General features: G+C 39.6%; 1 protein-coding gene across 4 annotated transcripts in view; it reads left to right on the forward strand.

The window, feature by feature from the left end:
- The window catches only part of PLCL2 (phospholipase C like 2), a 210,612-nt gene that overhangs the window by 168,371 nt on the left and 30,036 nt on the right, over nucleotides 1–12,205 (forward strand). The window lies entirely within an intron of this gene.

The following is a 12,205-nucleotide window of genomic DNA, read 5'->3' on the forward strand; positions in this document are numbered from 1 at the left end:
CAACAGTGAATAATTTGAAAAGGAAATTAAAAAAGTAATCCCACTTAAAATAGCCCCAAGTAAAATTAAATACCTAGGAATTAACTTAAAGAAGTGAAACATCTCTACAATGAAAACTATAAAACACTAATGAAAGAAATTAAAGAGGGCACACATAAAAAAATGGAAAGATATTCCATGTTCATGGATTGGAAGAAGCAATATTGTTAAAATGTCCATACTACCCAAAGCAATATACAGATTCAATACAATCGCTATCAAAATACCAGTGACATTCTTCATGGAAATTGAAAAAAAAATCCTAACATTTATTTTTATTATTATTTTTTCTTTTTTTTATTATTATACTTTAGGTTTTAGGGTACATGGGCACAATGTGCAGGTTTGTTACATATGTATGCATGTGCCATGTTGTTTTGCTGCACCCATTAACTCGTCATTTAGCATTAGGTATATCTCCTAATGCTGTCCCTTCCCCTTCCCCCACCCCACAACAGTCCCCAGAGTGTGATGTTCCCCTTCCTGTGTCCATGAGTTCTCATTGTTCAATTCCCACGTATGAGTGAGAACATGCGGTGTTTGGTTTTTTTGTCTTTGTGATAGTTTACTAAGAATGATGTTTTCCAGTTTCATCCATGTCCCTACAAAGGATATGAACTCATCATTTTTTATGGCTGCATAGTATTCCATGGTGTATATGTGCCACATTTTCTTAATCCAGTCTATCGTTGTTGGACATTTGGGTTGGTTCCAATTCTTTGCTATTGTGAATAGTGCCACAATAAACATACATGTGCATGTGTCTTTATAGCAGCATGATTTATAGTCCTTTGGGTATATACCCAGTAATGGGATGGCTGGGTCAAATGGTATTTCTAGTTCTAGATCCCTGAGGAATCGCCACACTGACTTCCACAATGGTTGAACTAGTTTACAGTCCCACCAACAGTGTAAAAGTTTTCCTATTTCTTCTCATCCTCTCCAGCACCTGTTGTTTCCTGACTTTTGAATGATGGCCATTCTGACTGGTGTGAGATGGTATCTCACTGTGGTTTTGATTTGCATTTCTCTGATGGCCAGTGATGATGAGCATTTTTTCATGTGTTTTTTGGCTGCATAAATGTCTTCTTTTGAGAAGTGTCTGTTCATGTCCTTCGCCCACTTTTTGATGGGGTTGTTTGTTTTTTTCTTGTAAATTTGTTTAAGTTCATTGTAGATTCTGGATATTAGCCCTTTGTGAGATGAGTAGGTTGCAAAAATGTTCTCCCATTCTGTAGGTTGCCTGTTCACTCTGATGGTAGTTTCTTTTGCTGTGCAGAAGCTCTTTAGTTTAATGAGATCCCATTAGTCAATTTTGGCTTTTGTTGCCATTGCTTTTGGTGTTTTAGACAGGAAGTCCTTGCCCACGCCTATGTCCTGAATGGTATTGCCTAGGTTTTCTTGTAGGATTTTAATGGTTTTAGGTCTAACATTTAAGTCTTTAATCCATCTTGAATTAATTTTTGTATAAGGTGTAAGGAAGGGATCCAGTTCCAGCTTTCTACATATGGCTAGCCAGTTTTCTCAGCACCATTTATTAAATAGGGAATCCTTTCCCCATTTCTTGTTTTTGTCAGGTTTGTCAAAGATCAGATAGTTGTAGATATGTGGCATCATTTCTGAGGACTCTGTTCTATTCCATTGATCTATGTCTCTGTTGTGGTACCAGTACCATGCTGTTTTGGTTACTGTAGCCTTGTAGTATAGTTTGAAGTCAGGTAGCGTGATGTCTCCAGCTTTGTTCTTTTGGCTTAGGATTGACTTGGCGATGCGGGCTCTTTTTTGGTTCCATATGAACTTTAAAGTAGTTTTTTCCAATTCTGTGAAGAAAGTCATTGGTAGCTTGATGGGGATGGCATTGAATCTATAAATTACCTTGGGCAGTAAAATCTTAATATTTATATGGAACCCCTAAAGACCCAGAATATTCAAAGCTATCTGGAGCAAAAAGAACAATGCTGGAGGAATCATATTATCTGCCTTCAAATAATACTGCAGAGTTATAGTAATCAAAATCGCATGATAATGGTATAAAAGCAGACACATAGACCAATGGAACAGAATAGAGAACGCAGAAAGAAATCTACACACCTACAGTGAACTCATTTTCGACAAGAGTGTCAAGATTATACAGTGGGGAAAACACAGTGTCTTCAGTAAATGGTGCAGGGAAAACTGGATATCCATATGCCGAAGAATGAAACTAGACCCCTATCTCTCTCCTTATACAGAAATGAAATCAAAATTTAAATCTGTGACATCAAACTGTGAAACTACTACAAGAAAACACTGGGGAAACTTTCCAGGCATTGGATTAGGCAACGATTTCTTGAGTAATACCCCACAAGCACAGGCAACCAAAGCAAAAATGAACAAATGGGATCACATCGAGTTAAAAGGCTTCCACACAGTAAAGGAAACAAACAACAAAATGGAGAGATAATACACTGAATGGGACAAGGAATTAATAACCCGAGTATATAAGGAGCTCAAACAACTCTAGGAAAAAAAGTCTAATAATCCAATTTTAAAATGGGCAAAAAGTTTAATAGGAATTTCTCAAAAGAAGACATACAAATGAAAAACAGGCATATGAAAAGGTGCTCAATATCATTGATCCTCAGACAAATGCAAATCAAAACTAAATGAGATATCATCTCACTGCAGTTAAAATGGCTTTTATCCAAAAGTCAGTCAATAACAAATTCTGGCGAGGCTGTGGAGAAAAGGGAACCCTCATACATTGATGGTGGGAATGTAAATTAGTACAACCATTATGGAGAGCAGTTTGAAGGTTCCTCAAAAAAACTAAAAATAGAGCTACCATATGATCGAGCAATCCCACTGCTGCATGTATACCCAAAAGAAAGGAAATCAGTATATCAAAGAGATACCTGCACTCCCATGTTTATTGCAGCATTGTTCACAATAGCCAAGATGTGGAAGCAACCTAAGCATCTACCAACAGTTGAATGGATAAAGAAAATGTGATACTTACACACAATGGAGTGCTATTCAGCCATGGAAAAGAATGAGATCCTATCATTTGCAACATGGATGGAACTGGAAGTCATTATGTTAAGTGGAATAAGCCAAGCACAGAAAGACAAACATCACATGTTCCCAATTATTTTTGGAATCTAAAAATCGAAACAATTGAACTTATGGAGATAGAGAATGGAAAGATGGTTACCCAAGGCGGGGAAAGGCAATGGGAAGTCAGAGCGGGGGAGGTGGGGATGGTTAATGTGTACCAAAAAAAAAAAAAAAAGGAAAGAATGAGTAAGACCTAGTATTTGATAGCACAACAGGGGTGCTGTGGTCAATAATAATTTTGTTGTACATTTTAAAACAATGAAAAGAGTATTATGGGATTGTTTGTAACACAAACGATAAATGCTTATTAAGTGGATAGATATTCCATTTTCCATTATTATGCATTACATGCCCGTATCAAAACATGTCATGTACCCCATAAGTATATATACCTGCTATGCACCTATAAAAATTTAAAATAAAAATAAAATTTAAAAAAACCATTGAGGAGAAAGGATATCTGCCTGAACAGGTGTTTAATGCAGCTGAAAGTACCCTGTTCTGGGGGAAAAAAAATGTCACAGAGGACAATTGTTAGTAAGGAAGAGAAGCAAGCACCAGGATTTAGGGCAGGAAAGGATAGGCTAACTCTACTGTTTTGTGCAGATGCAGTCAGGTTTATGGTCAGGACTGCCCCCATCTATAAAGCTGCTAATGCCCAAGCCTTAAAGAGGAAAGATAAACACCAGCTGCCGGTCTTTTGGTTGTACAACATGGAGGCCTGAACAATAAGAGCTTCTTCTATATTAGTTTCATTGATGCTTTGTTCCTGAAGTCAGGAAGTCCCTTGCCAGTAAGGGAATGCCTTTTAATTTTCTTTTGATATTGGACAATGCCCTTGGTCACCCAGAACCCCATGAGTTCAACACTGAAAGTGATGAAATGGTCTCTTTTCCCCCAAGCACAGTGTCTCCAAGTCAGCATGTAGATTAAAGGGTATAAGTACCTTTAAGGCTCATTACAGAGGACGCTATATGGAAAGGATTGTTAATGCTGTGGAAGAGAACCCCCGATCATACATGTCTAGAAGGATTCAAAATCCTGTTGAAGATACCATTGTTGCTACAGAAAAATCCGTGAAAGTCATCAAGTCCAAAACAATAAATTCCTGCTGGAGAAAACTGTCCAGAGGTTCACAGGATTTATAACAGAGCTGCTGAAAGAAATCATGAAATAGATTGTGAATATGGCAAAAAAAAAATAATAATTGGGGGGTGAAGGGTCTCAGGTTACGGATTTTGGAGAAAATCAAGAGCTCATGGACACCACACTAGAGTAATTAACAGAAGGTAACTTGACAGAGATGAGTGCTTCCAAACCAGTGCCAGACAATGAAGAATATGTAGAAGAAGCAGTGTCCCCAAACAGGAAGAAGGGTTCCTATTATTCAAGACTGCTTATGACTTCTTTTATGACAAAGATCCTCCTATGATACTAGCACTGAAACTAAAGCAAAAAGTGGAAGAAGTACTGGTACTTTATGGAAGCATTTTTACAGAAGTGAAAAAGCAAAAAAGACAGAAATTGCAATGCATTGCTGTAAAGTTACACTGAGTGTGCCTGCCTCCCCTGCCTTTCCTTCTGCCTCCTCCGTCTCTTCTGCCTCTGCCACCTCTGAGACAGCAAGACCAACCCCTTCTCTCCTTCCTTCTCCTTAGCCTACTCAGCTAGAAGATGATGAGGAGGATGAAGACCTTTGTGATGATCCACTTCCACTTGATAAATAGTAAATACATTTTCTCTTCCTCATGATTTTCTTAATGTTTTCTTTTCTTTATCTTACTTTATTGTAAGAATATCATATATAATACATGTAATATACAAAATATGTGTTAATCAACTGTTTATGTTACCAGTAAAGCATCCATCAGGTCCAAAGTAGGCTATTATTAGTAAACTTTTTGGGGAGTCAAAAGTTACATGCAGATTTTTGACTGCATGCAGGGTCAATGCCCCTAACACCCCTGTTGTTGAAGGGTCAATTGTATTTGCAAAAGGAAGCCCAAGAGCCTTATAGCTTTTTGTTTTGTATTAGTCTGTTCTCGTACTGCTATAAAGAAATAACTGAGACTGGGTAATTTAGAAAGAAATGGGCTCATGGTTAATTGGCTCATGGTTCCACAGGCTGTACAGGAAGCATGATGCTGGCATCTTCTCAGCTTCTGTGTAGGTCTCAGGAAACTTACAATCATGGCGGAAGGTGAAGGAGAAGCAGGCCCATCTTAATGGCTGGAGCAGGAGGGTTGGAGGAGGTGATGCACTCTTTTAAACAACCAGATCTCATGAGAACTCAAAAGGGGGGATGGTGTTGAACCATTCATGAGAACTCTGCCCCTATGATTCAGTCACCTCCCACCAGGCCCCACCTCTAGCACTGGGGGTTATGTTTCAACATTAGATTTGGGTGGGGACACAGATTCAAACCGTTTATTCTGCCCTGGCCCCTCCCAGATCTCATGTCCTTCTCACATTTCAAAATACAATCATCCCTTCCCAATAATCCCCCAAAGTCTTAACTCATTCCAGCATTAACTCAAAAGTCCAAAGTTTCATCTGAACAAGGCAAGTCCCTTCCACCTATAAGCCTGTAAAATCAAAACAAGTTACTTACTTCCAAATTACAATGGAGATATAGGGATTGAGTAATAATCCCATTTCAAAAGGGAGAAATCAGCCAAAAGAAAGGGACTACAGGGAGCAGTGTCCAGGGGCTGTACAGAGCAGCTGGGCCCTGGACCTGGTCCATGAAACCATTCTTCCTGCCTAGGCCTCAGGTCTGTGATAGGAGGGGCTGTCAGGAAGGTCTCTGAAATACTTTTCAGGCCTTTTCCCCATCATCCTGGCTACTAGCATTTGCCTTTTAGTTATAAAATTTCTGCAGCCTGCTTGAATTCCTCCTCTGAAAATGGGCTTTTCTTTTCTACCACATGTCCAGGCTGCAAATTTTTCCAACTTTTATGCTCTGTTTCCCTGTTAAATATAAGTTCCAGTTTCAGGTCATTTCTCTGCTTGTGCATATGAGCATAGGTTGTTAGAAGCAGCCAGGCTACATCTTGAACACTTTGTTGCTTAGAAATTTCTTCTGCCAGATATCCTAAATCATCACTCTCAAGTTCAAGGTTCCACACGTCCCTAGAGCAGGGACACAGTGCAGCCAGGCTCTTTGCTAAAGCATAGCAAAAGTGACCTCTACTCCAGTTCCCAGTAAGTTCCTCATTTCCATCTGAGACCTCCTAAGCCTGGACTTCATTGTCCATATCACTATCAGTATTTTGGTCACAACAATTTAACAAGTCTCTAGGAAGTTCCAAACTTTCCCTCATCTTCCTGTCTTTTTCTGAGCTCTCCAAACTGTTCCAACTTTTGCCTATTACCAGTTCCAAAGCTGCTTCCACATCTTCAAGCAATGCCCCGCTTCTCAGTATCAGTTTCTGTTTTGTGAGGCTTCAGGAAACTTACAGTCATGGTGGAAGGCAAAGCAGGAGCAGTCATCTTCACATGGCCCGAGCAGGAGAAAGAGAGTTGGGAGGTGCCACACATTTTTAAACAACCAGATCTTTTGAGAACTTCCTATATACTACCAAGAGGGGATGGTGCTAAACCATTTATGAGAATGCTACCCCCATGATCTAATTACCTCCCACCAGGACCCACCTCCAGCATTGGCGATTATATTTCAACATGAGATTTGGATGGGGACACAGATCCAAATCATATCAGTTTTCATTTATGTCAGAATGTTTCTCAGCTCCATTTTACAGAAGTGAAAGGTTCTTTCCTGGGAATTCAGAGACCCATGTTCTGGTGCCCTCTGTACCATGTCTTGCTGTGTGACTTTAGTTTAGTCACTTGACCCCTCTCTGCCTCATTTTCCTTCTTCTAAGTGGCAGTGGATTATGTGATTCCCTGATGGCCCTATGCCTTCTAAATTGCAGTGAACTAAGATCAGTTACATAAACAGCAATTTGGGAATAGCTGGATTACAGTTACTGAAAAAGATTAAAAGATTAAACAAGTCATCCCATACAATGTTACAGGACACATAAATTGTAGCCCATCGTCATTAGTTTCAAGGAGGAAAGTTAACACTTTGAAGATGAGACACAGGAAACCTGCATCAGACTCCCAGGCCCCATTTGAAATCCACAGCATCTTTTCTCTTAAAGACTGGATATTGAACCACCATATCTTCTTCTAGGCATTTACTAATTAATTAACTAATAATTAGTGAATTCAAGGGAAGAAAAGAAGTAGCAAGGTCCTCAGTGGCCTCTTTCTCATTTTAATTCCCTCACAAGGGACCTTCATCACTGATAAGGGATGGCAGAGGAAATGACCACAAAGACAACAACTAGGCCAACTCATTCAGAGCAAAAACTTCAAAATAAGCAACTGGTCTCTAGAAACCCCTGTCTCACCACACCTCAACCGTCCCTGTAACCTTCACCCTAATTCTGCTCTAAGATTCCCACATCATATATTCACAGTCATGCAAAGAAAAGAAGGATTCCCACACCAACTTTCACACTAATGGTATTTTTCATACGTGTGGTCAGAATCTCCTGGGAATGCTTGTTGAAAATGCAGTCTCTTTACTTCATTCCCAAAATATTGACCATCTGGGAGTGAAACTCAGAAATTTGCATTGTGGTGAGCACGTTCAGGTTTTGAGAACTTCTCTTTTGAGGGTAGAGCAGAGCAGGCCCTCTTCTGAGTTCATGCTCTTTCCCTAAGCCTCTCTCCTCTCTCTCACAGGGACAGTGTGAGTGACTGCTCAGACTCAGACATGCACCAGCTGTATGATTGAGTGACAGCCAAATTATCTTTCTAGAGCAGCATAGAACATAGCTTTCACCAGTGACATTTCCCCAGTGCCACAAATGAAGGGGAGGGAAGTTTTGGGGACACTTGCCCTTCCTGGGGTACCTGTTCTGTGATTAAATCCCAACACTGTGCTCTCTTGTCACATCTTCCTCCCTTCTTGCTTTGTAAACCCATAGAGTCTCTGAAAGCATCCCCTTGTATTTAAATAGCAACTCTCAGGGTCATCTCAGCAGTTGTTCTGCTGAAGAGGGGTCAGGAGTAACTCTCAGGCTGTTTTTAACTCTGGCACTTGCATAAATAAACCACTTGGTTATGAGAATTCCCATTATAATTGCTTATTAAAGCTGAGAAGAACTACAATTCAAGTAAAGTCCACAGACAAAATGAATCACCTTTCTAATACAAATACCAGAAGGTTACATATATACACACATGTATGTGTGTATATTAGGTATCCTTAGGTTTAATATAAAGTGATTTGGCCCACATTATCTCTAAGGCTTTTCCAGCTCTCAAATTCTATGCTCTACACATCCTATACTATATTATAAATATATAAGGGATTGTAAAAGGGAATATATAAATAATTGAATAAAAGTGAACAAATGCATTCTAAGAATGTTTTAACAGTATTTAGAGGTAAACATTCTTGTAAGAATAAGGAATATAAAGCAACTTTAATTAACCCATGTTCTTTTATTATAGGTCACTGTATTCTCATTATAGGTCAGTGCCGTGTCAATAACATATTAACATATTAAAGAAAAAACACAGTCATGCATTTGTGGAATTTGTTTCATGACAACTTATGATACTAATTACTTATTGGAGATGCAAAAAAAGGATGAAAATGTCTGTACCATCATGGAAAGTTATAATAAAACACAACCAAGTGAGTGGTATAGATAACAGGTATAAATGAAATTTGAAGAAAGGAGCAGTCTCAGAGGCTTTTGTTATTAGGAAAGGAGGCGGAGCTTGAACTAGGGGCTTGAGGAAATGCAGGATTTGTCTAAGTTAAGCAGAAGGGACAGGGCATTTTAGATGGGCCAAAACTAAGCAGACTTTATCATCAAGGTGTACTTTCAGTGCACATGAAATATATTGTCCTGGCTGAAGGGAAATATTTGCTTCAGGAAACAGTAAAACTTAGGGTTGGAAATACAGGCTGGGCCCAATGATGGAAACCTTTTAATTCAAGTCTAAAACATTTGGGATTGATTTTTTTTAAGCCAACATTTTCTAAAGCTTAATTCATGCAACACTAGTCATGTTCCTTGGGCAAAGGACTTCATCATCAAATTTTTATAATGCAACTTATCCCCTTTGGAGATTCTCAGTACACATTAGCATGCTAAATATCCTCCATTTTTAACTCAGCATTTCTCAAACTTATTTGGTGATAAAGCCCTTGTCTCAAGTTCTGTCAGTGTCTTAAATACTTCAGGAAACTGTTACAAGCAGTGAGGTCACTAGATAGTTCAGGACTCCCTCGGAGACTCAGTGATTGGTTCTGTCTCCTCTGCCCTCCATGTTCATATACTACTCCCAGCAACAGAATGTGAATGCCTGAAGTATTTGTTTAGGAAGAAGTTGATTGTGAAGATCTGTTTCAGATTTGACACATATGAGATCACAGTAGGATGCTCAAATGGAAATAGCTAGTAAGTTGTCAAAACAATTATAGAGAAGCTTCGGATAGAGATGAGGCCTACAGATAGAATTAGCTGTCATCCAAATAGAAGGGCCACTTGAGTGGATGAGTTCTCTGTAACAATTGTTTCCTTGTAACACCCCATATAATTTACTTATGCCCATCACTTGTTGTCTGTGTTTCTCCTACTAGACTGGAAACTCCATGAGGGCAAGGGACCTTTGTTTGTTCATAACGTTTCCCAAACACCAAGAACAGTGTTTGGCACAAAGCCAGCACTTGATAAATATCTGTTGAGCTGAATTGAATACAGAATGCTGCATATTTATTTGTTCAACAAACGAGCTCTTACTCTCCATCTGACCAGGAGCTGGAGATTCCACAGAAAAACGGGATATGGACCCTCCCCTAAGAGGGCTCCTGGTCAAGTATTGGAGACAGGCGTCTAAGCCACTCATAAGTGTGAGTGCAGCCTAGGTTGTAAGTGCAGGAGTGAGTACGCACTGCCCTAGAGCCCTGATCACACAGAGGAGGAGTGGGGAGGTCTGTCTGTGGGGATAGTTGAATCAGACTTTAGGGCAGGAGTTAAGTCAAGAAGGTGGTTTGTCTAAGAGCCAAGACAAGTGGGCACAGACATTCCAGACGGACAGAAGAGTGTATGCAGGGCAATACAGCCCAGGCCAGCAGCAGCGGTGAGCAACATGGAGTATCACATGGGAAAGACAGGAACAGCAAATGAGGTGGAGATGCAGGCCAGGAACTAATACAATCCCAGAAGCTTTAACATAATATTAAGCAAACAAACTTAGTGTTAGACTGCATGTAAAAGAATTTCGTATGGCAAAAACAAACGTTCTGAAGGTTGTGCTAACAGTACTTATTGATGGATTGAATGTGGCATAGGAGGAGAGAAAGAGATGATTTTTGGCTTCATCTTGGAAGGATGGAGCTGCTATTTACCAAGATGCTGAAGACTGGGGCAAGCCTGGTCTTGAAAGGGAAGATCAGGGGCTTGTTTTTGGACAAGTTAAGTTTGATATGCCTAGTTGACCTCCAAGTCTAAAGTTTAGAGGAGATATCAAGACTGGAATTATTAAATTTGGGAGCTATCATTGCAAAGGTGATCTTTCAAGCTGGGAGACTGAGCTCATCTAAGAGATGACCATAGACATAGAAGAGGGATCCCTGGCCCCTAATGTTTCTATGTCAGCAAGATGCAGAAGAACAAACAGGAGGTTAAGATATGGCAGCCAGAGAGGTGGGAGGAGAACACTGATCATCTGGAAGTCTAGTGAATGAGGTATTTCAAGGAGATACCATTTTTCAGATGTTTGTATTGAAGACCCCAGAATTCCATCACATATAAATCATGATGGATTGGTAAGCATATCGGGGAAACTGATAACTCAGATATGGGGGAGGGAGGGCACGTAAATTGGGTCCATATCTAGGGAAGCCCATATTGCAGTAAATTTCAGAATTTCAAATTCTGTACTTTCAACCAATAATTCCATTGTTTCAGAGATTATTCTATAAATATGATCAAATACTTAGGGAAAGTCGTATGTGCAAAGGTTTTTGTTGTAATACTGAGGACAACTTAAATGCTTACCAGGAGGGCCCTGGGACACACATTATGATACATCCTTATAATGGAACATTATGCCACTGTATAAAGAATAAAGAATTCAAAAATTGTCCAGCTGTAATGGCACGTGCCTGTAGTCCCAGCTACTAGGGAGGCTGAGGCATGAGAATCGCTCGAACCTGGGAGGCAGAGGTTGCAGTGAGCCGAGATTGTGCCACCGTACTCCAGCCTAGGAGACAGAGCGAGAATCTGTCTCAAAAAAAAAAAAAAAAAAAAAAGAATAAAGAGGTATATATATGTGTATGTGTGTGTGTATATATATATGTGTGTGTGTTTGTATATATACTTGTGCATATATGTGTATATGTATTTTTGTATATATGAGTGTATATATATTTGTGTGTATATATACACATATATACATATATATACTTGCCTCCAGACATATATATATGAAAGATCTTACATACATATATAGATACATAGATAGTTGTAAAAACAAGAGAAACCATGTGTGTTATTTGCTAACATTTGCTTTAAAGAGGCAGGGAGAATATGCCGTTTGTGCTGTGTGTGCATCTCTCTGGAAGGATACCTAAGAAGGAATAACAGTGGTTGCCTGAGAAGGGGAGGGAAACAAGGAGGCTGGGAGATGGGGAAAGGAAAGACAGTTCCCTGTATTTCAGTTTATACTTTTAAAATTGTGGAACCATATGACTACATTATCTGTTGAAAATAAAAATCGGAAGAGGTGTCAAAAAGAAGGAGAAACATGGACAGGCTGCAGTCTGCAGTCACGAGGGCCTTGTGTGTTATGGTAATCATGCCAAACTGTGGGAGAGCAGGAAAGCATTGATGTGAAAGTGGCGATCCAAACAAAAATGTTCTAGGTCTAACAGAACTCCTCTGTGCATAATTGCGGTGAAGAAGACCTCTTTATTTCTCAGTGAAATGAAGTGAGGAGGGTCTTGCTAAGCGTATTATTCTTCGTATTATCCCACCCA

The sequence above is a fragment of the Hylobates moloch genome, unplaced genomic scaffold, assembly GCF_009828535.3.
Source record: "Hylobates moloch isolate HMO894 unplaced genomic scaffold, HMol_V3 SCAFFOLD_22, whole genome shotgun sequence".
Lineage (NCBI taxonomy): Eukaryota > Metazoa > Chordata > Mammalia > Primates > Hylobatidae > Hylobates > Hylobates moloch.